The 25900-nt window shown below is 41.1% G+C and overlaps 2 long non-coding RNA genes across 2 annotated transcripts; one reads left to right on the top strand and one right to left on the bottom strand.

Moving 5' to 3' along the window:
• The first annotated feature begins 1260 nt into the window (after positions 1–1260).
• LOC117505673 lies at positions 1261–25015 on the top strand. The gene is made up of 2 exons (XR_004559213.1): positions 1261–1911; positions 24949–25015. It is a non-coding gene; the product is annotated as an uncharacterized LOC117505673 (long non-coding RNA).
• LOC117505667 lies at positions 5935–22611 on the bottom strand. The gene is made up of 3 exons (XR_004559208.1): positions 22414–22611; positions 18627–18757; positions 5935–5994 (listed from the first exon to the last, which is right to left on the bottom strand). It is a non-coding gene; the product is annotated as an uncharacterized LOC117505667 (long non-coding RNA).
• Positions 25016–25900: the final 885 nt, after the last annotated feature.

Raw genomic sequence — 25900 nt, 5'->3', positions numbered from 1 at the left:
CTGTAGCTGACCGTGCCGGTGTCGCAGACTGAACGGTCCTCCTCTAAAAACTGGTCCACCCTGCCTTCACTGCGCATGTGACATTTGGGACCACAGCAGCTCGTCTGAGAGTGAGTCTCTACACCCAAAGTGATCAAAGGGAATGATGTTCATCCTTCGCGAGTGAAGATGACCATTTTTCTTCACATTCATCACTAGGTGTGTGGAGATGGCTAACCAAGCCAATCTTTGCTCTGAATTTTCTGCTGCAGTGTAGGCATGAAATGTCTGCCTGGGAAAGGGAGCTTGACCGGTCCTTCTGGCGTTATCACTTTTGCTGCAGTTTTTGGATGCGTTTCACTTCAGAGTCCGCTACGCCTGTTTTGACTGAGGCGCGCCAAGCAGGGCGGTCTTGTGCAACCTCTTCCCAGGATTCAGGGGGGATGTTACAGCACTTCAGCGAGGCTTTGAGGGTATCCCTATAGCACTTTCGCTGTCCACCACAGAAACAAGGCCATTTTAAGCAGAAACGAGGCAATAATCTGTGAACCGCAGCTGATGCTTTGAAATGACGGAGGCACAGTGAACCCAGCAGCTCATCTGGCTGCTGCGCTCTGATCGCTTCCTCCATCTTTTTTTTTTATGATGCTGAATTTATGTGGAAATGATTGTTGTACAAAAGCTTCAAGATACCTGTTGCTGAGACAGATGATGACTGGAGTGCAGTTTTAATCAGAAACAAGGTGATAATTGGTGAACCACGGTTGACGCACAGAAATGAACCATGCGCAGTGAGGTCAAGGTAGACCAATTTTTAGGGCGAACTGTTCAATTGGCGACACCAGTCTCGGATCGGTACAGCAGAGACTCGACCCATCAGCCGGAGGCGCAATCAACGGATTACACCTGTGCCGGCGCTGTAACCTGGTACCAAACTGCCAAACATCAGACTGAAGATGATCTCACTGAAATGGACAGGTAAGACTATATATTTACTCCTTGTGTGAATGGCTTTAATGTTTAATAATAACATTATGCTACTAATGTACAGTACACTAACTGTATTCAAGATGGAAACAATATTTATTTTAAAAATAGCTGATATTTTCAGTCACTTGTGTCATTTTTCAGATTTGAAATGTATGTACCTGTTTCTAAGAAAAAAAAAAAAAAATCCACACTTCATCACTTTTTTTTTCTGATGTCACAGATAGTAAAAAACTTTGTCAGTTGATTACGACCAAAGAGTTGGCAAAAAAAAAAAAACTGTTCACCCCCCACATGCTGAAAACGCCTGTATTATTTATTTATGTATTTATTTTATAATCACCATTCTGCGTTCTGAACTCTGCCAATATCGTCACTGTTGTCAGACTGAAGGTCTTCCTCCAAGGTTTCTTCTCCCGCATTGCGGTCTCAGTAAGGCTCCAAACGTGAGCCTTATTGAACATCCAAAAAGCTGTGGGGGCTGTATCCCCCACAGCTTCTTCAGAAATACCTTCAGACTGGACATAAAATGTTTGTTTGTTTGGGTGTCAGATTGTTGCTTTCTTTCTCATGTAAGAGTTCTCTTTGTCAGTTTGATGAATGAGGCCTGTTCGGATAAGGCCTTTTCGTGATGTTGTGGTACCTTTTTTATGACTTCTTCTTTTGCCTTTTTTTCCCATTTCTCTTGGATTTGTTTTTTTTTTTTTTTAACAGAGTGCAATGGGCCCCAAACCCGGCGTCTATAGTTGCACCCTAAACATTACTGGCATTGTATCCGAGGGCTCTCTTCAAGATGGTGACCGTACCCTTAATTGCGTATAACTACATACAGTGTTGACCAGGGATTGCCTCAAGGTATTTCTTCAGGTTCTTCTTCATAAGCCCTGTTGCTCCCACCACAAACGGTATGATATCTATTTCTTTCAATGACCATGCTGTTCGTAGGTTCTTTTTAAGGTCCTGGTATTTCATGATTTTATCCCTATTCAGGCCAGAGTCACTGGGGACTGTCACATCAATAATTTTGGCTGTTTTCTCTTGCTTGTTCCAGATGACAATATAAGGTTTTATTGCACCTCCTTCGATGTGTCTTCCTGCTGGGATGTCTTTGTCATAGAAGACGGTTACTTTTCCGTTGCACGAGACTGGTGCTGGCTCATAATCCCAGACGTTTTCCTTGACTTCCATCTCCAGTTCCTTGCATACTTTCCAGTGGAGATATTTACAGATCTTGTTGTGCCAGCTTGTATAATGTCCATCTGCCATGAGGATCTGGCATGCTGATATTAGATGATTTACACTCTCAATAGCTGTATGACAGAATTGGCATTGATCAATTTGTGAAATTCCTGCCATTTTTTAAGCCATTTGTTAGAAGTCCCTGATCTTGTGATTCAACTAGAATTCTTTCTCCATCAAAACCAAGTTCTCCATTTGTAAGCCACCGTATAGACCCTTCTTTGTCTATGTATTCCTTTTTGAGTTTTTCTTGGACTCTTTCAGCCCTTTTGTGCTGTTTCCATCTGTCCCTTAGATGTTTTTGTTCTTTTTTGCTATACTTTTCCCGTGGTCTGTCTTGCTAGTTTTGTTGCAGGTGTCTTTGTGTTTTCATTTATCTTTGATGTCTTTTTAATAGAATGCAGTGGGCCCCAGACCCAGGGTCTAAATTTGCACCCTAGGCTCTACAGTTACCCTAACCATAGCTGGTATTGTATCCGAGAGCTCTCTTCAAGATGGTGATCGTTCCTTTAACTGCAAACAACTGCACCTCATGTGCACTTGGGTGACCAGGGATTGCCTCAAGGTATTTCTTCAGGTTCTTCTTCATCAGGCCTGTTGCCCCCACCACAACTGGGATGATACTGATGTCTTTCAATGACCATGTTGTTCGCAGGTCATTTTTCAGATCTTGGTATTTCGTGATCTTTCCCCTTTCTGACTTAGGCCATAGTCATTGGGGACTGTCACATCAATGATTTTGGCTGTTTTCTCTTGCTTGTTCCAGATGACAATATCAGGTTTGACTGCACCTCCTTCGATATGTCTTCCTGCTGGGATCTCTTTGTCATAGAAGACAGTTACTTTTCCGTTGGATGAAACTGGTGCTGCCTCTTGCTCCCAGACGTTCTCTTTGACCTCCATCTCCAGTTCCTTGCATACTTTTCAGTGGAGATATTGACAGATCTTGTTGTGTCTGGATGTATAATGTCCGTCTGCCATGAGGATCTGGCATGCTGATGTTAGATGGTTTACACTCTCAACAGCTGTATGACAGAATCTGCATTTATCATTTTGTGAGATCCCTGCCATTTTTTTGAAACCATTTGTTAGAAGTCCCTGATCTTGTGCTCCAATCAGAATTCTTTCTCCATCAAAACCAAGTTCTCCATTTTTCAGCCACTGCATTGATCCAACTTTGTCAATTTCCTTTTCGAGCTCTGCTTGGAATCGTCCAGCCCTTTTGTGCCATTTCCATCTTTCCACTCGATGTTTTTGTTATCTTTTGCTGTATTATTCTCTGGTCTGTCTTACAAGTTTTGTTGCAGGCATCAAATTGTTGCTTTCTCTCTCTTGTAAGAGTTCTCCACCAAAGTTTTTCACCAGTTTGGTGACTGAGGTCTGTTCGGATAAGGTCTTCTTGTGGTGTTGTGAGACCTTTTTCATGATTTCTTCTTCAGAGCTCTTTAAGTACTGTCCAATACTTATTATTAAAAGGGAGTTTTTCCTTCCCACTGTAGCCAAGTGCTTGCTCACAGGGGGTCGTTTTGACCGTTGGGGTTTTACATAATTATTGTATGGCCTTGCCTTACAATATAAAGCGCCTTGGGGCAACTGTTTGTTGTGATTTGGCGCTATAGAAAAGAAAAAAAAAATAAGAGAAAAATAATTATCGATGCTCTGTAGGCCTGATTGATTTCAGTGAGACTCAGACCGCCTTCTCTGTGAGGGAGATATATTCTGTCCATGCACTGATTTCTGTACTTGACTTTGTGAAGGGTGAGCATCTTCCTGGTTTTTGTGTCCAACTTATTAAGATCACGCTGTGGCCAGTCTACTATGCCAAACCCATAGGTCAACACTGGTACTGCAAACTGGTTTATGGCTGTGATCTTGTTCTTTGGTGTCACCTCTGTTTTGCAGATCTTTTTTAACCAGTTCAGATATTCTTGTGTTGTTTTCATTCTCATTTTCTTGTGTTCATTTGTAGCATTTTGTTCAATTCCTAATCATTCGTATGTGGAGTCTACAGCCAAATCTTCAATGTAGCTCCCTTCATCCAGCTGTATGTTTTCTGTTTTTGTCTTTTTACCTTTTTTGATTGTGCATTTTGAGCATTTATCCAGTCCAAATTCCATACCAATGTCTTTGGAGAACTTATGGACAGTTTCCACGAGCTGACTGAGTCCCTTTTTTGTGTTGGCATAGATTTTCAAATCATCCATGAACAGATGGTTCACAGGTTTTTGATTTTTCCTTCCTCTGCCTCTACTTAAGTCATACCCGATGTCATGCTCCTTCAAGATCTTGCTGAGCGAGTCTGTGGTTAAGCAGAATAAAAGAGGCGAAAGGCTGTCTCCCTGAAATATTCCTCTCTATGTCTGGGATTATTATTTGTCCCTCTGTGTGACTGAGGGTGAAGGTGGTCTGCTTTTTCATTTGTGCTCTCAGGAAAGATCTTAATTTCTCATTAATGTTGTAGAGTTCTAAGCACCTCATGATCCAGGAGTGTGGCATGCTGTCAAATGCCTTTTTGTAGTCAATCCAACCCATGAATTCTCATGTGTCTGTTCAGACTGCTCCTTAGTCCAAATCTTTGCCCACACTCAGAACAGACAAATGCTTTTTGTCCTGTATGAATTATCATGTGAGTGTTCAGGTTGCTCTTTTGTCCAAATCTTTGACCACATTCAGAACAGACAAAAGCTTTTTGTCCTGTATGAATTATCATGTGTGTGTCCAGGTGGCTCTTTCGCCCAAATCTTTGACCACACTCAGAACAGACAAATGCTTTTTGTCCTGTATGAATTATCATGTGAGTGTTCAGAGTGCTCTTTCGCCCAAATCTTTGACCACACTTAAAACATACAAATGCTTTGTGCCCTGTATGAATTATCATGTGAGTGTTTAGGTTGCCCTTTTGTCCAAATCTCTGGCCACATTCAGAACAGACAAATGCTTTTTGTCCTGTATGAATTACCATGTGTGTCTTCAGGTGGCTCTTTAGTCCAAATCTTTGACCACACTCAGAACAGAGAAATGCTTTTTGCCCTGTATGAATTATCATGTGTGTGTTCAGGTTGCCCTTACGTCCAAATCTTTGACCACATTCAGAACAGACAAATGTTTTTTGTCCTGTCTGAATTCTAATGTGTTTGTTCAGAGTTCCCTTTTGTTCCTGTCTTTTAGTCTGATCAGTACAGCTAAATGGTTTACTGCTTGCTTGCCTCCCCCTTTGTTGCTCTGAGTTGTTCATGTGACCAGATGCTTTTCCATATTTAGAGCCTTTAAACGGTTTCTCATCAGTGTTGCCTGAATGAACAACACTAGAATTTACTCGGCAGTTAAAACGTGACTGAATTTGACTGGTCTGTTTCCAGTCATAACTGTCATCAGTCTCAGATCCAGAACTGTCTGAATTCCTGCCACTGGTATCTGGTTGTAGATGACTGTTTGGACCTGAGTTGCTGGCTGGTTGTGGTCCTCCATCGTTCTCTCCATCAGCTTCTGTTGTCAGTGTTCTGTGTACAGATGAGCTGCTGGCTACAGTCTCAGCCTCTGTGCTCTCATCACTTCGGCTTTGATGAAGCTGTGTTGACTCTGGTTTTTCATCATCATTTTCACTCTTCACAGGGACGGCAGTGAAACCAAACTTGGTGAGATCTGCCTCCTCCAGTTGCTGAAGCTGCTCTCCCTGCTGACTTATCCACAGCTTCTCTTCTTCTTTAATGTCCTCCTGGTCAACACTCAGATTCCCTTCCTGGTGTTCAGGGAGAGTTTCTTCTTTAATCACCAACAATAGCTGCATGTCTGTAAAGAAAAATTCACAGTAAATGTTAAAACAACACTCATTAAAATAAAGTATCAGAGTGGTGAGTTTGACCTGATGACAGTAAGCTACTGCACTGATGGAACTGATAAAGTGGAAATGTACATCATTTACATTCGTCATTTCCCAAATTCTAATTCACGGGAACTTTTTTTTTCATCTCGGAGCTGCTGCACAGAACATCGGAATTGCTGTATCAAACACTGATATGTCATAATTGCAGGGATAGGATTACCGTTGTGGCAAAAACACAAACCTAGGAAATAACACCACTCTCAACAAAAGTAAACAGACACAGCTGATCGGTAAAGCTGCAGATCCTAATCAATGGTCTAATAAGACCCCCTCCCCCTTTTTAGGTCATTATTTTTTAATTCTCATTGGATCTGTGTTCATCCCATATGTGGCCTTTTGGCAGTCGAATTGACATAAATCTGTTGCAGTGACAGAGAACTTTAATTTCTGTATTTACCTGCGACAATTAATGTTTATTTTCTTTTTAAATCACTGTCTGCGTGACTGACGGAGTAGCTGCAGTCTCCGCAGATATCAGTGCATCTTTCGTCGGTTTGTCACTTACATGCACAAATTATACAGTTACACTCACATTAGTTCAGTTCCAAAGACTTTTTTTAGTAACATGCATCAAAAGTGGAAAATAAAACGTGATATTTCCTGGTATGAGTCACTGCACTGATTTATGCTACAATTTATGTAAAGGACTGTGTCTAAACGTTCAATGAAAGTATAATTTAGTGTTACAAACTTTTATTTGAAAGCTAAAAAGATCTACACAAACGGCTGCACCTCGGGGAACACTTCTCATTTCATTTCATTTATTTATGTAGCGCCAAATCACAACAAAATCGCCTCAAGGCACTTCACACAAACAAACAAACAAAAAGAAAATCAGGCATCAGAAAACAGAATCAGGCATCAGAAAGACAAAAAATACAGTACAACTTGTCAGCATTAAGCAACAAGAAATCACAAGGTGATTGATGACCACTAGCCCTAAGCTTCACTAAAAGACCCAGAATTTAGATAAAGTTGAGTCTGCGGCACGTTCTGTTTACTGATAAAATGATTTAAAAGAGTAAAAAGCATTAAAAGATTAAAAAACATTTAAAAGACTAAAAAACATAGTAACATACTATGCCAGTGTGCTACCATACGAAAGAGAAAATAAGTGCATCTTAAGTCTGGACTTGAAAGTCTCCACAGAATCTGATTTTTATTGATCCAGGGAGATCATTCCACAGAACAGAGGCACGATAAGAGAAAGCTCTATGACCCACAGACTTTTAATTCACCCTAGGGACACAAAGTCGTCCTGCACCCTGAGAATGCAGACCTCAGGCTGGTATGTAGGGTTTAAGTAGGTCAGCTAAGTAGGGAGGTGTCAGTCCATGAACAATTTTATAGGTTAGTAGCAGAACCTTAAAATCTGATCTCACAGGGACAGGAAGCCAGTGAAGAGATGCCAAAATGGGTGTAATATGGTCAAACTTTCTGCTTCATGTCAAAAGTCTGGCAGCAGCATTTTGAACCAACTGGAGACCCCTATTGCTGGACTGCAGTAAACCAGAAAATAGAACACTGCAGTAATCCAATCTAGACTCTAAAGTTTGCAGATGACACCACCATCATTGGACTCATCCAGGATGGTGATGAGGCTGCATGCAGACAGGAGGTGGAACAGCTGGTCCTCGGGTGTGGTCAGAACAATGTGGAGCTGAACCCGCTCAACAACACTGTACCTATTGTGGACACTTTCAGGTTCCTGGGATCCGCCATCTCCCAAGATGTGAAGTGGACCTCCCTCATAGACTCCATCAGGAAAAAGGCACAACAGAGGATTTACATCCTCAGACAGCTCAGGAAGTTCAACCTGCTCCAGAAACGGCTCATCATCTTCTACACAACCATCATCCAGTCTGTCCTATGCATCTCCATCTCTGTTTGGTTTCCCTCTGCCTCCAAACATGACAGGCACAGACTTCAATGAACTGTCAGGTCTGCAGAAAAAAAAAAAAAAAAAAAAAAAAAAATCACTGGAGCCAGCCTACCCTCCATCCAGTACTTATACCGGTCCAGGACCAGGAGGCAAGCTGGTAACATCTCTGCAGACCCCTCACACCCTGAACACACACTGTTTAAACTCCTCCCCTCTGGTCGATGTTACAGAGCTCTGTACATCAAAACAACCAGACACAGAAACAGTTTCTTTCCACACACAGTCACACTGATGAACAATTTTACCTGCCAAAAAACTCACATTCATATACCTTATATACAGTTTAACTTCAATCTATTGTCTGTCTCACATATCCTTTTCTTTTTCTTTTATTGCACATTTCATTTAGACATTTTATTACCGTGAATTATTCAGTGTTTGGGGTATATTTATACATGCCGTACAGAGAGTGCAGCTCAAACCAAAGTCAAATTTTTTGTATTCTGTGGATATTTGGCAAATAAAAGATATTCTGAGTCTAAAAACACAAAGACGTAGGCTTACCTGTGCTATGCCCCACCTTGATGGGGTGCATGTAACTGTAGTTATGTCGTGGGGAAGGTCAGATCCGGGGCAATTTGAAATCCCCCCAGAGGGGGAAATTCCAATTGCATTGGGGAATTTTAAATTTCCCAAAGCATCATATTACTTCTTATATGCCTTACTTTACATTTCCTGCAATTTCTAGGAAGCAACACTTACCAATTTTTCAAATGTATTTGCTACAGTGAGGCAAATAAGTATGTGATCCACTGTCGATTTTGCAAGTTTTTACACCTACAAAGAATGGAGAGGGCTGGAATTTTTACCATAGGTACACTTCAATTGTGAGAGACAGAATCTTAAAAACAAAAATCACATTGTAGGCTTTTTAAATAATTAATTTGCATTTAATTTATTATTTATTTATGATATAAATATTTGATCACCTAACAATCAGCAGAATTCTGGCTCTCACAGATCTGTTAGTTTTTCTTTAAGAAGCCCTCCTATTCTGCACTCTTTACCTGTAGTCACTGCACCTGTTTGAACTTGTTACGTGTATTAAAAAAAACGTGTCCACACACTCAATCAATCACACTCCAAACTATCCACCGTGGCCAAGACCAAAGAGCTGTCTAAGGACACCAGGGACAAAATTGTAGACCTGCACAAGGCTGGAATGGGCTACAGGACAATAGGCAAGCAGCTTGGTGAGAAGGCAGCAACTGTTGGTGTAATTATTAGAAAATGGTAGAAACAAGATGACTGTCAGTTGTCCTCAGTCTGGGGCTCCATGCAAGATCTCACCTCATGGAGTGATTCTGAGAAAGCCCAGAACTACATGGGAGGTCCTAGTTAATGACCTGAAGAGAGCTGGAACTACAGTCGCAAAGATTACATTAGTAATACACTATACCGTCATGGTTTAAAATCCTGCAGGGCACGCAAAGGTCCCCCTGCTCAAGCCAGCACATGTCCATGCCCGTTTGAAGTTTGCCAGTGACCATATGGATGATCCAGCAGAGGTCATGTGGTCCAATGAGACCAAAATAGAACTTTTTGGTATCAACTCGCTGTGTTTGGAGGATGAGAACAACCACAAGAACACTGTCCCAACCGGGAAGCATGGGGATGGAAACATCATTTCCGGGGGTCCTTTTCTGTAATGGGGACAGGACGACTACACCGTACTGAAGGGGGGGTGAATGGGGTCATCGTGAGATTTTGGCAAACAACCTTCTTCCCTCAGTAAGAGCACTGAAGATGGGTCATGGCTGGGTTTTCAGCATGACAATGACTCAAAACACACAGCCAGGACAACTAAGGACGGGCTCCATAAGAAGCATTTCAAGGTCTTGGAGTGGCCTGGCCAGTCTCCAGACCTGAACCCAATAGAAAATCTTTGGAGGGAGCTGAAATTCCAAAGATCTGGAGAAGATCTGTATGGAGGAGTGGAACAAAATCCCGGCTGCAGTGTGTGCAAAACTTGGTCAAAAACTACAGGAAACATCTGACCTCTGTTACTGCAAATAAAGGTTTTTGTAACAAATGTTAAGGTCTGTTTTTCTTTTATATCAAATACTTATTTCCTGCAACAAAATGCAAATTAACTATTTAAAAATCATACAATGTGATTTTCTGTTTTTTTTTTTTTTGTTTTGGTTTGTTTTGTTTTTTTAGATTCTGTCTCTCACAGTTGAAGTATACCTACAATAAAAAATTACAGACTCTCCATTCTTTGTAGTTGGGAAAACCTGCAAAATCAACAGTGGATCAAAACCTTATCTGCCTCAATGTCAAAAATAGTTTTACTGTATTCATGCCAATTCTTCAAAAATTAAAAAAGATATCAAAACAACGATTTGAAGGACACAAAAATCTGATTTTCTCAGAATGACTAAAACATGAGTAACAGACGAGTTATCCTCAGGCAGTGATGTTATCCTCCTTTGATTATATGTCAGCATTATGTGACACCTTTGAAGTTGTGATCAGTGGAGCGTGCATGGCTGTACGTATGACGAAAGATGCCCAAACACGCCTCTGCACAAAGTCTGAAACCACCTAATCTGGGTTAGGGTGTTTATTAAATCATATTTTTGGGGACTGCACGATGGTTCTCCTAACGGTTTACTTTGTTTACTTTTTGTACATTCAAAGTTATGAGCCGCATATTTTTTTTCAGTAATCATACATTAAGTGTTGTGTGTTGGGGGGGGCGTGGCTGGATGTTTTGGTGTTCTTTTCTTTTCTTTGCTCTCCAGGTGGCATGAGGGCTGATTTGTCTGTGAAGAAGGTGCTGGCTGAAGAGTCTTCACCCTCATCAACATCATGGAAAGCACCTGTGCTTGGTGCTCACGTGCAACCTGGACGACTTGCAGCTGAAGCAGATAATTGGATGGCGTTCTGCATTTGGGTCATGTGTGATTCAAGCGGAACTGCCGGGAACTCGACCTTGTGACGTTCGTTTGTGAGACGCTGAGGACCGCGCCTGGGTTTGACACATCGAGCCCGTGAAGCAGGGAGGGGTGAGGACACATGCTGTCAGCACACACGAAAGGTAATTAAGTGTTTCAGTACTTGTTGATAGTAACTTGGTGTTTTGTTACACAGTGTACTGGAACTGTAAAGAGAATTGCATAGTTTGCTTCTCACTGCTGTGGCGTGAAGGATAAGTGATCCTCCACTTGTTGTGAGAGGCTGCTCATTTGCAAAAAGTAAAAAAAAAGGACACTGACCTGAGTGTGTTGCTGGCAGCGTGTGTTTATTGGAAGATATAGTTGTATCTGTTTTACCTCACCGTCTCTTTGCTTCACAGAGAATCAGTTTGTCGTGTCCACCTGGGAGGTGTTTGGCGGTGGTAGGAAGTCCAGGAGCGCCGGCTTTAATCCTTGTGGGCGCTGGAGAGCGAGCCACGGATCACTCCACCAGAGGGACGTTGTTTTTTATGTTTTTACACTTTTAAAACACAGGTGTATAATAGTTTTTGTTTGGAACCGCTTTCTGGTTATTTTTAGCGCTGGGTCCTGTCTGACGCAGGTTCGCTCCTCAATCCGCGTCGACACATAACAGTAGTTCCCGGCCATTCCATAATGGACCCAGCGGCAGAAGCGGTTCCTTTTGTCGAAAAAGTTCAGGAACACTTGGAGAACATACGGGAGCAATTACAGCATCTCGCGAACCAAATTAAACAAACAGATGCCCGTGTTATGGAGCTTGCAGCGCAAGCTGTTCTGCTTCCTGCTGCTCCAGCTGCGGCACTATCGATATTGGTGCCGATAACTCCGTCACCCACAGGTTGGAATGCCGCAGTTTTACGAGGCGTATTTGTGGACGGGTTAAATGAGTCATTAAAAGACGAGCTGGCGGTCCGTGATGAGCCAAACGATTTAGACGAGCTAATATCGTTGGTGATTCGTTTAGATGATCGGATGAAGGAGCGTGGACGCGAGAGAGGACGCCCATTAGAGCGGTTTTTTTTGTCTCGGGGCTTTCCCCGACACAAAGCTGGGCCGCCTCTTCTTCGCCCCACTGCGGCTCCTCCGACGGGACCTCCGGCTCCTCCTATTGACGAGCCCATGCAGCTCGGACGAGTCGAGATTCCTGTATTGCCCCCACACGTAAGCGTCAAGAGAAATAACGGTGACGTAACTCCAAGTGTTCTGGGACAGGCAAAAGAACCCACATTAAAAAAAATAAATAAATAATAAAAAAAATTTTTACCACACGTAAATGTTTGGTTTCTTTAATCAGGGGTTATACTTATTTGGGGAGGTAGGGGCGTATCTGGTGGAGTGATAGGCGGTTAGAAGCCCGCCTGGGCTCACTTACCTGTCAATTGTGTATGTGTTTTTAGGTATTTTCTGTTTGGGTTGTTGGGTCGTTTTGTTTTGTTGTTTTTATTTCTCTACATTCCTAACCCCAACCTCACTTGCCCTTAGACCGCTTGTCTTGTGGGTTGTGGGGTGGTGCAGGTTGGTCACGCTGAGCATTCTCAGAAGACCTCTGCACCTGGGGGGGGGGGTGTTAGAGGCGTTCTTTTTGGTTTGGTTAGGGCCCGGTTCCAATCCAGCCTCGGTGAGCCTTTGGACCAATTGTCATGGGTGTTGCCGGGGTGTGGTGCAGCGGAGACATGCCTCAGTCGGAGGGGTGGGCCGATCTGTTGCTGTTTGCCATTTCGGTAGTTCCACCCCTCCCGAGTGGCTGGGGTATGGTCAAGTTGGGGCGCCGGACGTATTTCCGGTTCTCCGCTGCGCTTTGGGGTTGGAGCTGGGTTAGTTTTTACCTGTTCCCTTCTCCGGCTTACTATTTTGAGCCGTTTGCCAAAATAGAGCCGCCAAAGGGCTCTGGGAGGGACCTGGGGTCTTTCGGGTTGCCGGGGAGGGCAACGGGGTTTATGGTCGTTTTATATCCCCCCGGGGTTGTTTTTGGTTGTCCTCCAGGGGTTGGTTTTTGGTTTTATTTTGTTTCCCTCCGGGTTCCGCCTCCAGGGTTGATGGGACGGTCCTCTGGGGGGGGAATTGGCTTGGGACCGACCGGCCAAGTGTGACCGGATCTGGGGTTCCGGGGTTGTGGGGAGGGTGCCTCCTGGGGTTGATGATGCGGTCCCCTGGGGGGGCACCGTTTCACTCCATGTATATCTGGGGACCTTTGTAGGATCACGGTTTTGGCTGTTCCTCCTGGAACTGGCAATGAAGGCCTTCTGAGGGGGGGTTGGGCTCTGCAGGTCATTCTGGGGGGGTTGTTTGTTGTTTTTTCTTTTATGCATCTACGTTTGTACTGTGTTGTGGGACTGTGTTGGGTTTTTGTGTTTTGGAGTTTTTCTTTTCCTCCCGGGGTTTGATGGGACGGCCCCCTGGGGAGGTTTTGGGTGGGTTTTATGTTTTTTTTGTGTGAGTGGACTTGTTCTGGGGAATGTTTTGGGGCTTTTGTTGGTTCCAGCCGGCCTTCCAGCTGCGGTGCCTGTCTTGCCGTCTGCTTCCTGACGTGGACCCCGGAGGGAGGGGCTGTTCTCGGGCCTGGTCTGTTCGGTCGCCGGGAGGCTTCCCGTTGATGGGGGGGGTACTGTTGTGTGTTGGGGGGGGCGTGGCTGGATGTTTTGGTGTTCTTTTCTTTTCTCTCCAGGTGGCATGAGGGCTGATTTGTCTGTGAAGAAGGTGCTGGCTGAAGAGTCTTCACCCTCATCAACATCATGGAAAGCACCTGTGCTTGGTGCTCACGTGCAACCTGGACGACTTGCAGCTGAAGCAGATAATTGGATGGCGTTCTGCATTTGGGTCATGTGTGATTCAAGCGGAACTGCCGGGAACTCGACCTTGTGACGTTCGTTTGTGAGACGCTGAGGACCGCGCCTGGGTTTGACACATCGAGCCCGTGAAGCAGGGAGGGGTGAGGACACATGCTGTCAGCACACACGAAAGGTAATTAAGTGTTTCAGTACTTGTTGATAGTAACTTGGTGTTTTGTTACACAGTGTACTGGAATTGTAAAGAGAATTGCGTAGTTTGCTTCTCACTGCTGTGGCGTGAAGGATAAGTGATCCTCCACTTGTTGTGAGAGGCTGCTCATTTGCATAAAGTAAAAAAAAAAAGGACACTGACCTGAGTGTGTTGCTGGCAGCGTCTGTTTATTGGAAGATATAGTTGTATCTGTTTTACCTCACCGTCTCTTTGCTTCACAGAGAATCAGTTTGTCGTGTCCACCTGGGGGGTGTTTGGCGGTGGTAGGAAGTCCAGGAGCGCCGGCTTTAATCCTTGCGGGCGCTGGAGAGCGAGCCACGGATCACTCCACCAGAGGGACGTTGTTTTTTATGTTTTTACACTTTTAAAACACAGGTGTATAATAAATAGTTTTTGTTTGGAACCGCTTTCTGGTTATTTTTAGCGCTGGGTCCTGTCTGACGCAGGTTCGCTCCTCAATCCGCGTCGACACATAACATTAAGTGGAGTTAACGGGTGAAGCTACCGAAAGCTGCTAAAAGTGCTAACGCCGTTAACATACAACATTAAATTTGCGCTCTACAAACATGGTGCTCTAGTTTGAGCTATTTTATGACAAACATCTGGAATAATCTGGCTTGTTGTGCGGCGATGAAGCATAGACACGCTGAATGAAACTTTTGAGTGCCATAAACTTATGTTAATTCATATTATAAGAGGAAGTTTCATTTCCTAACCTCTAAATTTTACAGTACTGTTTGTTTGCTGTTTCTAAGAAAAAAAAATTTAAAAATCCGCCCACCCTCATCACTTTTTTCTGATGTGAAGGATGATAAACATGATTTTTTTTTTTTAAATGGGGCCTAAGTTAGACACCCATTAATTTATTCTGTAATGATTGGGAAAAATTGTAGCTTTATCCAATCTAGTGGTGATGTTTAAACATTCAAAGATTCCAGCAGCTTTAACAAGATTATTTTTGTTAATATTTTTTACTGAAGAAAAATCAAACTTTAAATTAGGAAGTGCCAATCACCAGTTTCCTGGTGGGGGAAATTCAATTCCCATGTTTTCTACTAATGTACATAATTACCTAAATTTAACCCATGTTTTATGTGTTGTATGTTTCAGCTTCTGTACTGTAAGAAATCTTCACATCCAGTGGTGACAAGAGAAGACTTATTTGGCACCATTCAGTGTTGCCATGCTCAGGTGGACCATTCTGGTCATGAGAAGACATGGGACGAAGTTCATGCAAACTACTCCTGGATTCGATATGATGTCATCAGCATCTTCCTTAAGACATGTTCTACATGCTCCACCAGACAGCCTGTGGTTAAGCATCCATCAGGACGATCTATCATTTCTGACCCATATTCACGTTGATTTGATAGAGATGAGCAGCCATCCTAATGGTGAGTACAAATACATCATGCACATGCGAGATCATTTCAGTAATTTCAGTTGGGGCTATCTGTTCACATCCAAGCACGCTACAGAAGTTGCTGAAAAACTGACAAACATGTTCTTCTTGTTTGGTGCCCCACATATTTTGCAGTCTGACAATGAAAAAGAATTCATTACCTATGTGATCAATGAAATGACTAGTGCCTGACCGAAAAGTTATCTAGTTATCGTCCGGGGGAGACCCAGACATCCCCAGTCTCAGGGCTGTGTCAAACATGCTAATGGTCACTTACAGATGAATCTTGAAAAACAGATGGAAGATAATGGTGACAACTGGGGCTGCGTGTTAAAGTTCATCATACATGAAATCAACACTTCAACATCTGCAACAACTGGAACTACAACTTATGGCACTGTCTTTGGTCAGCGTGCTCAGAGTCATCTGGTGGGGCTGGAAGAATCAGCAGGCCAGCAAGACCATCATGAGGAAGAGCACATTTTTTGAGTCTGGTCTGCTTGAGGTTTCTTCCTAAAATCATCAGAGTGGGTTTTTCCTTACCAGTGTCACCTGTGTGCTTGCTCTGGGGGTTGGTAAGGTTAGCCCTTGAAGCCTTGAGGCAACTTTGTTGTGATTTGGCGGTATATAAAAAATGAAATAAATAAAAATAAAAAATAAATAAAGCACACAGACAACTTCATTCAGGAAGATACACCTACTTTGGAATTAGAAACAACCATACCATCAGAACATTCTATCTAATGTTTTTGATATGAACTAAACATTTCATTAATTCCGTATCTGTGCTTAATTTTATTCTTATTATTTTCATGAGAACTCCCTTATGGGTGATTCTTTAACTACGGGCACTATTGGCCTTGTAAATGTAATTTCCACCACACCATTGCCTTACAATATAAAGCGCCTTGGGGCAACTGTTTGTTGCAATTTGGCGCTATATACATGTGCTCTCATGTCACTGTTTATCTGCATAGAAACTACCCAAACAATCTTTCATACAAACTGTTTAAAGGGACATTACAGTGTTGTGGTGGAAATTACGGCAATAGTGTGGGACAACTACATTTTGTTTAAAAAATCACAACAGTTGTATGACATTGAATACCCCAATTATGTTTTGATTATTTTACTGATATTTTATTCAGAGATATTTTAAAACATTAGAAAAAACGTTTTTTTTTTACCATTCATTTTTATCACTGAAGATCAAAAGTCTGGGTGTGGGACAAGCACAAAACGGCAATATTTGCATATAATGATGGTGAAAAAGGTGAAAAAGTCATCATAGACTACTAGAACAAATTTCTTAAAACATTTTCATTGTAAATATAACTATAAAAGTGTGAAATTTCCCCTTTTTTCTGTTTTTCATACAATATGATCAAAGGACATAATAAGTGCCCGTAGTCTAAGAATCACCCTTATATTGGTTTGGTTCAAATTCCCCTGGATTTGAACTTCCCCCATGAAAGGTTCTAAACCGGTGATGCTTCCCGGCCTGACCTGAAGACGGTTGCTCGCACCACTCATGCTAAGAGGCTAAACTGACTGCTATCACAATACCATAGTCAGTTCTGTTAACAAAGACTGTTTCTAGGACCAGACTTCCATCCATTCTCTCTCTCTCTCTCTTTTGCAAACCTACATTTCTGCACAATTCCACATGTACACTATTTGGGCTGACATGGCATGCCTGGTAGCAAAGCCAGCTATAAATGCTACCAAATTAACAAGGTAAAGGAGGAAAATATTTAGCTGTTACATGTTATAAAGTATCAATAGGGTAAGTGTACCCATTAAGCCCACCAAAATCTAAGTTTCGCTATTTTTCCTATATACTGACATAATCTGTAAGTGACATCATTTGTTAAAGGGCAAGATTTACCTCTCATCTGAATATTTAGTAATTAGTTGATGTAACTTGTTTAATACAATAATTAATGCATAAGAATATAATTAATGCAATATATTTTATAAATGACAGTGAAAATGTTTTAAAAAAAAATCCCTTTTGAACAAGATCATCATCTGAACAAATGACATACATGACAAACAGTGCAGTACACAACACAGAACAATGAATCGGTTCATTCAGTTTCATTTCAGGCACTTCAATTAAAAATAAACAGCAATATATTTATTAGATAACAGTGAACATGTCTTTCCAAAAAAAAATTACATTTATATTTACATATTAATATTTACATTTTATCTATCTATATATCTCTCCATCTATCATTCTATCTATCTAATAAAGTAGATCAGTAATTTAAAGTCACACAATGAACTGGTAGGTACTTTTAACCACTTTTGAACATAAAAATGTATTTAACTTGTAGTTGAGGAAATTTTCTATTGAAATGCATGAGGTGGGCTTAAATGGAGCACACTCGGCTTAAAGGTTCCACTGAGGAACGCTTAAAAAGACAATGCTTTCCTTTCAAAATATAAGATATGCTCACAAAACTATGCATGCAAACATTACAGCAGTTACTACTGTGCACACATTCAGAAATAGAAAGTTTTTTCATTGAATATTAGCATGTAGTTTGTATGCATTTTGATGGAATGTACCATTTAAGCCCACCTGTAAAAAAAAAGTTAATTTATGAATCAGCTCCACAGAACACTTTATGATGCATTTATCTAAATATCAATGTTAAATGAATAATAAAAATACTTAATATTTGTAGCTGACGACCTCAGTTCTTGTGGCAGAGTAGCATTAACAGGGCTAGGCATGTTAGCATGAGATCAGCTATGTTTGCTAGCTCATAAACTCATCTTTCCATTTGAAGGGAAACTGTATAATTTGGCAAAATACTATTTATAAATCAAAATTGTACATTTAGCTCTTATTTTACATAATATTAATGTACTTAAAGATGTGGCTGAAATTTGCTGAAAATTAATGAAATCTGACAGGTCCCAAAACACCCAAGTTTTAGGGTGTCTTCTAGTCAGGGGTCCTGAGACTGCACACTTTGGGGTGGGGCTAACTCAGCAATGAAAAATGTGATTTGTATGCAATAAAAATGTCACAGAAGTTACAAACCATTTGACTGGATGAAGTAATGGATGACAAAATATACATTTTCCTTTTTTTGTAAATTGACATCAAAGTTGAAAGTGGGCTTAACGAGTGCATGGGCTTAATGGGTACACTTACCCTAGCACAAACAAAGCTGAGTAAACTACCTGTTCTGTAGAAGAGATTTGGAGGACTGAAAACAGCATCCAGCCATTTACCTCTTTTGTTCTCTTCTTTTAAATGACACTTTTCTTCTTCCTGGTCTGTGATCATATCTTCATCGGCAGGTGTTAGCTGTAGGTTCAACATGTCCCTCAGCTGCCGGACTTCAGACATGTTTGTAGAAAGACTTTAAACACACACAAAAGAAAGAGAGAGTCAACGACCAAGTGGAGGAAAGACTAAAAACAGGCCGATTTAATCATCTGCTGCTCTGCTGCCCAGACTAACCAATCACAAGTGACAGACAACACAGAAATGTCCCTGTGCTGGGACAGACGTCCGAAAGCAGAAGACACCAACCCTGATCCCAGATGTGCACATTGTCCTTGCATACCTGCTGCAACAAGCTGATTAGAGATACAGAGAGGGTACATTAATGTCCAGATGTTTGTTTCATTAAAACTAAGATGGTGTTTTAATAGAATTAAATGTTCTGAACTTACAAGGTCAGTGATCAGGAAGAGAAAAGAAGACCAAGACATTGTCCCCATTTTGTCCCCAAAGTAATGGGACATTTGTCAAATATCATGGCACAATTTTATAATATTAATAAACAAAAACAAATGTGTGTAGTTTTCATTCTGATATATTTTTCTATATTTACTTGCCTCAATGGTCAAACTTGCAGTCTTGTTGAGTGAATTTAATGTTCAAGGTTTGTTGAAAAATAACTCAAAGCCTCAGTTCGGGCTGGGCCATATGGTAAAGAATATGACATGCTGATTAATTATGCTCTTTACTATGATACAGAATTTGACTGAAGACTGAAGAAACCACATCAGATTGATAAATCAGATTAAAATAATGTCATGTTGTAGTAAATACACTCTCAAAGCATTTTGCAATTTAACAATGATTTGGTACCAGTGTCAGAGACGAGGAAAAACACTCTGAAGCTCTGATCTTGTGCCAAACATCAGGGAGACTCCCCTGATATAGATCTGGCAGAGATAGATGTACATACAGTACAGTACACTTAACAGCACAGTAACATTCAGGAGCAGACAAACAGCCGATGCTCACAGAAAAATCCTACAGCAATAAAATGCAGCAGCCAATCACATCTACTGCTCACACCGAGCAACAATGACAACGAATGATGTCATGCAGCCTAGCGGTGGGCGATGAAGCCTCAAAATTATCCATTACACTCTATAACTCCTCCCTCTGACACTCATTAACATAACAGCCGTCCCCTCCCTGTCTCACTGTGTCTCATCAGTCCTCCTTTCTATACTCCTCAAATGTCCAATAATGTCTGCAGCTGCTCACATGTCCAAGAACTCTTCCACTCTCAGAATGCAATAAATAATTTGTAAGTGTGACATTATCAACACTATCAGGAGCCATAATTCACCCCCAGTGTTAAAGACGTTTTTAAAGTCTTCTTATCCGGATAGATCTTAAATTTTATTTTCTCCTAATGTGGTTATTTTTATTATAGGACAGCATGGGGGTTAGTGTGCTTGCTTCCAAACCAGAAGATCAACCGGTGCAAGACCACCACTGTCCATTCTCCATGTCATGTGTAGTTGCGTCAGGAAGGGAAAAACAAGTGCCAAATCAACATACACATACCTATCAGATCTACAACCCCTGGCAATAATTATGGAATCACCGGCCTCGGAGGATGTTCAGTCAGTTGTTTAATTCTGTAGAAAAAAAAGCAGATCACAGACATGACACAAAACTAAAGTCATTTCAAATGGCAACTTTCTGGCTTTAAGAAACACTATAAGAAATCAAGAAAAAAAAAAAATTGTGGCAGTCAGTAACGGTTACTTTTTTAGACCAAGCAGAGGGAAAAAATATGGACTCACTCAATTCTGAGGAATAAATTATGGAATCACCCTGTAAATTTTCATCCCCAAAACTAACACCTGCATCAAATCAGATCTGCTCGTTAGTCTGCATCTAAAAAGGAGTGATCACACCTTGGAGAGCTGTTGCACCAAGTGGACTGACATGAATCATGGCTCCAACACGAGAGATGTCAATTGAAACAAAGGAGAGGATTATCAAACTCTTAAAAGAGGGTAAATCATCACGCAATGTTGCAAAAGATGTTGGTTGTTCACAGTCAGCTGTGTCTAAACTCTGGACCAAATACAAACAACATGGGAAGGTTGTTAAAGGCAAACATACTGGTAGACCAAGGAAGACATCAAAGCGTCAAGACAGAAAACTTAAAGCAATATGTCTCAAACATCGAAAATGCACAACAAAACAAATGACGAATGAATGGGAGGAAACTGGAGTCAACGTCTGTGCCCGAACTGTAAGAAACTGCCTAAAGGAAATGGGATTTACATACAGAAAAGCTAAACGAAAGCCATCATTAACACCTAAACAGAAAAAAAACAAGGTTACAATGGGCTAAGGAAAAGCAATCGTGGACTGTGGATGACTGGATGAAAGTAATATTCAGTGATGAATCTCGAATCTGCATTGGGTAAGGTGATGATGCTGGAACTTTTGTTTGGTGCCGTTCCAATGAAATTTATAAAGATGACTGCCTGAAGAGAACATGTAAATTTCCACAGTCATTGATGATATGGGGCTGCATGTCAGGTAAAGGCACTGGGGAGATGGCTGTCATTACATCATCAATAAATGCACAAGTTTACGTTGATATTTTGGACACTTTTCTTATCCCATCAATTGAAAGGATGTTTGGGGATGATGAAATCATTTTTCAAGATGATAATGCATCTTGCCATAGAGCAAAAACTGTGAAAACATTCCTTGCAAAAAGACACATAGGGTCAATGTCATGGCCTGCTAATAGTCCGGATCTTAATCCAATTGAAAATCTTTGGTGGAAGTTGAAGAAAATGGTCCATGACAAGGCTCCAACCTGCAAAGCTGATCTGGCAACAGCAATCAGAGAAAGTTGGAGCCAGATTGATGAAGAGTACTGTTTGTCACTCATTAAGTCCATGCCTGAGACTGCAAGCTGTTATAAAAGCCAGAGGTGGTGCAACAAAATACTAGTGATGTGTTGGAGGGTTCTTTTGTTTTTCATGATTCCATAATTTTTTCCTCAGAATTGAGTGGTTCCATATTTTTTCCCTCTGCTTGGTCTGAAAAAGTAACCGTTACTGACTGCCACAATTTTTTTTTTCCTGATTTCTTATAGTGTTTCTTAAAGCCAGAAAGTTGCCATTTGAAATGACTTTAGTTTTGTGTCATGTCTGTGATCTGCTTTTTTTCTACAAAATTAAACAACTGAATGAACATCCTCTGAGGCCGGTGATTCCATAATTTTTGCCAGGGGTTGTAGTGTGGCGACCCTGATCAAAAAGAGAGAATTTGAAAGAACTTATGATGGTTATTTTTCTTATCCAGTCTCCTGCTCTTCATGTTGACTCGTATCTGTTTATCTGTGCAGTTGGAACATCAGCAGTTTCCTTCAGGATAAATTAATGAACTGATTGGTTTACATCCCTGTGATTTATAATTTTTGAGTGAAACCATGGTGTTGTGCTCAGAGTACAGCAGTCTGGAGTCACGATGTTGATACATGAGCTTAGATTTTATGAATTGTGCGCATCATTCCATTTTTGTGTGTATAAAATGAGGGAAAACTGTAATCAATAGTATCGATTGATCGGCTTCATCAGTCCATCACCAAGCTGAACTGTCCTTCATTTATCATCATAAAGTTTGTATTTATTTTTGCTGATATTTGGTGTTCAGTCCATAAAAAGAACTCCAACACAATCTAACAGCTATCATTTGGATATAGTGGAGTTGGTCTGAAATAAAGTTTAGTGGACAAACCTGCTCTGGATCAGCGAACTTCAGGCTTGAAAACAGCATCCAGCACGTTAACTAGTTTCTTCTCGCTGCTCTGCGATGTTTTTTTGTTTCTGCCAACTCAAATATCTCGGCATTAGTAGCAGTTAGGGGCTTTTTTAACAACCTTCTCAGCTGTTCCACCTTTTCGCGCTAACTTCGCCTTTTATTCTTCGTCAGTTTACTGCCAACTTTTGTACTTCTGGAGCCCTTCAAAAAACATATTCGAGGATCACACAGTGAAGTTTGATCTGTTCAGAGAGCGTCTCCAACTAACTAGCTTTAGCCTCGGACGACTACAGGAAACAGTTGTTCTTTGGACATTAGTAGCTGTTGTAAACCAGATTGTCTGTACATTACCGCCATCTACTGGAGTGGAATATGGACGGAGAGTCGCAAAGACGAGGGGAAAAAAATAACTATATAAAATATTTATATTTTCCATTTGTAAATGATGAACTATTCATGATCAACTTTTCTTGAATGGTTTATAGAAAATAAAAAAACATTTATAAATGTTTTATAAAGACATTACATATTTTGTTATAATTATTAAGCCATCTATTTATGCTCTTACCAATGAGTAGCTAATAAAGAGTGCTTTGTAAATGTTTTACAAGTAGTTATTTAAGCATTTACTTACACTTTATAAATGCTTTACTAATGCTTTATAGCATGCAGTTAATACAAAGTCTAACTATTAGGTTGATACCAAAATCATAGCCAATCCCTCAGAACATATAGTCCAGTCAGGGCTCTGGTTACAGGGCTGTCAAATATAATACTGTTTGGATGTAATTTACAACACTCTTAAGCAAATATGTGAAATATTCTTTTTTTTTCCTAGAACAGATATATGAGCCATCAATGAAATGGCTGAGAAGTATTCATATAGTCAAGTCACAGCGTCTCTTGTCAGATTACTCATCAGTTAATAAATTACTTAGAAATACATGTGTCATATATTATTGATTTCAGACTCTCTAAAACCCATGTTAATACACTGTTGCATTTCTGCTGGCGTTATGTGAGGTTACAGTGGGGCCAAAAAGTATTTAGTCAGCCCGACTGTGCAAGTTCTCCTACTTAGAAAGATTAGAGAGGTCTGTAATTTTCATCATGGGTACACTTCAACTATGAGAGACAAAATGAGAAAAAAAAAATCCAGGAAATCACACTGTAGGAATTTTAAAGAATTTATTTGTAAATTGCGGTGGAAAATAAATATGTGGTCACCCACAAACAAGCAAGATTTCTGGCTCGCACAGACCTGTAACTACTTCTTTAAGAAGCTCTTCTGTCCTCCACCTGTTACCTGTATTAATGGCACCTGTTGGAATGTGTTATCTGTATAAAAGACACCTGTCCACAGCCTCAAACAGTCAGACTCTAAACTCAACCATGGCCAAGACCAAAGAGCTGTCGAAGGACACCAGGAAGAAAATTGCAGATGTGCACCAGGCTGGGAAGAGTGAGTCTACAATAGTCAAGCAGGTTGGTGTGAATAAATCAACTGTGGGAGCAATTGTAAGAAAATGGAAGACATACAAGACCATTGATAATCTCCCTTGATCTGGGGCTCCACGCAAGATTTCATCTCGTGGGGTCAAAATGACCATGAAAACGGTGAGCAAAAATCCCAGAACTACACGGAAGGATCTGATGAATGACCTGCAGAGAGCTGGGACCAAAGTAACAAAGGCTACACACCACGCAGAGAGGGACTCAAATCCTGCAGTGCCAGGCGTGTCCCCCTGCTTAAGCCAGTACATGTCCAGGCCTGTATGAAGTTTGCCAGAGAGCGTATGGATGATCCAGAAGAGGATTGGGAGAATATCGTGGTCAGATGAAACCAAAATAGAACTTTTTATTAAAAACTCAACTAGACATGTTTGGAGGAAGACGAATGCTGAATTGCATTCCAAGAACACCGTTATCTACTGTGAAGCATGGGGGTGGAAACATGATGCTTTGGGGCTGTTTTTCTGTAAAGGGGACAGAACGACTGATCTGTGTTAAGGGAAGAACGAACGTGGCCATGCATCATGAGATTTTAAGCCAAAACCTCCCATCAGTGAGATTTCTTTCAATGACCATGTAGTTTGTAGGTCATTTTTAATGTCTTGGTATTTCATTTGTGTCCTCTATGAATTATCATGCATCTTCTGTTCATGTCGCTCTTTTGTTCAAATCTTTGACCACACTCAGAACAGAAAAATGTTTTTTGTCTTTTATTTTATTTCTCTTGGATTTCTTTTTAATAGAATGCAATAGGCCCCAGGCCTGGGATCGATAGTTGCACCATAAACATTAGAGGACATTAGAGAACATTGCATCAGAGGGCTCTCTTCAAGATCCCTTAACTGCGGGTAACTACACGTCATGGGCACTTGGGTGACCAAGGATTGCCTCAAGATATTTGTTCAGGTTTTTCCTTTATAAGCACTGCTACCCCCACCAGTTGTGGTGGGGGCAACATCTATTTCTATCTAATTCTTTTAATGACAATGTTGTTCGTAGATCGTTTTTAAGGTCTTGGTATTTTGTGATTTTCTCCCTTTCAGCTCTATTCAGGCCATAGTCATTGGGGAATGTTACATCAATACTCTTTACTGTTTTGTCTTGCTTGTTCCAGATGACAATATCAAGTTTTATTGCACCTCCTTGTCCTGTCCTTTTTGTCTTTGTTTTTTCATTTATCTTTGTCTTTTTAATAGAATGTAGTGGGCCCCAAACCTGGGGTCTAAAGTTGCACCCTAGGCTCTATAGTTATCCTAACCAGGGCTGGCATTGTATCCGAGGGCTCTCTTCATGATGGTGATCGTTCCCTTAATTGCAGACAACTGCACTTCATGTGCACTTGGGTGACCGTGGATTGCCTCAAGGTATTTCTTCAGGTTCTTCTTCATCAGGCCTGTTGCTCCCACCACAACTGCGATGATATCGATGTCTTTCAATGACCATGTTGTTCGTACGCTCATTTTTCAGGTCTTGGTATTTCGAGATCTTTCCTCTTTACACTCGATTCAGGCCGTAATCATTGGGGACTGTCATATCAATGATTTTGGCTGTTTTCTCTTGCTTGTTCCAGATGACAATATAAGGTTTGATTGCACCTCCTTCGATATGTCTTCCTGCTGGGATCTCTTTGTCGTAGAAGACAGTTACTTTTCCGTTGAATGAGACTGGTGCTGGCTCGTGCAACCCAGACATTTTCCTTTACTTCCATCTCCAGTTCTTTGCATACTTTCCAGTGGAGATATTGACAGAACTTGCTGTTTCGGGATGTATAATGTCCGTCTGCCATAAGGATCTGGCATGCTGATATTAGATGGTTTACACTCAACAGCTGTATGACATAATCAGCATTTATCATTTTGTGAGATCCCTGCCATTTTTTGAAGCCATTTGTTAGAAGTTCCTGATCTTGTGCTCCAATCAGAATTCTTTCTCCATCAAAACCAAGTTCTCC

This window comes from Thalassophryne amazonica, unplaced genomic scaffold (genome assembly GCF_902500255.1).
Source record: "Thalassophryne amazonica unplaced genomic scaffold, fThaAma1.1, whole genome shotgun sequence".
In the NCBI taxonomy this organism is placed as follows: domain Eukaryota; kingdom Metazoa; phylum Chordata; class Actinopteri; order Batrachoidiformes; family Batrachoididae; genus Thalassophryne; species Thalassophryne amazonica.
Note: the sequence above shows the minus strand (reverse complement) of the source record. Positions and strands in the feature narration are given on the sequence as shown.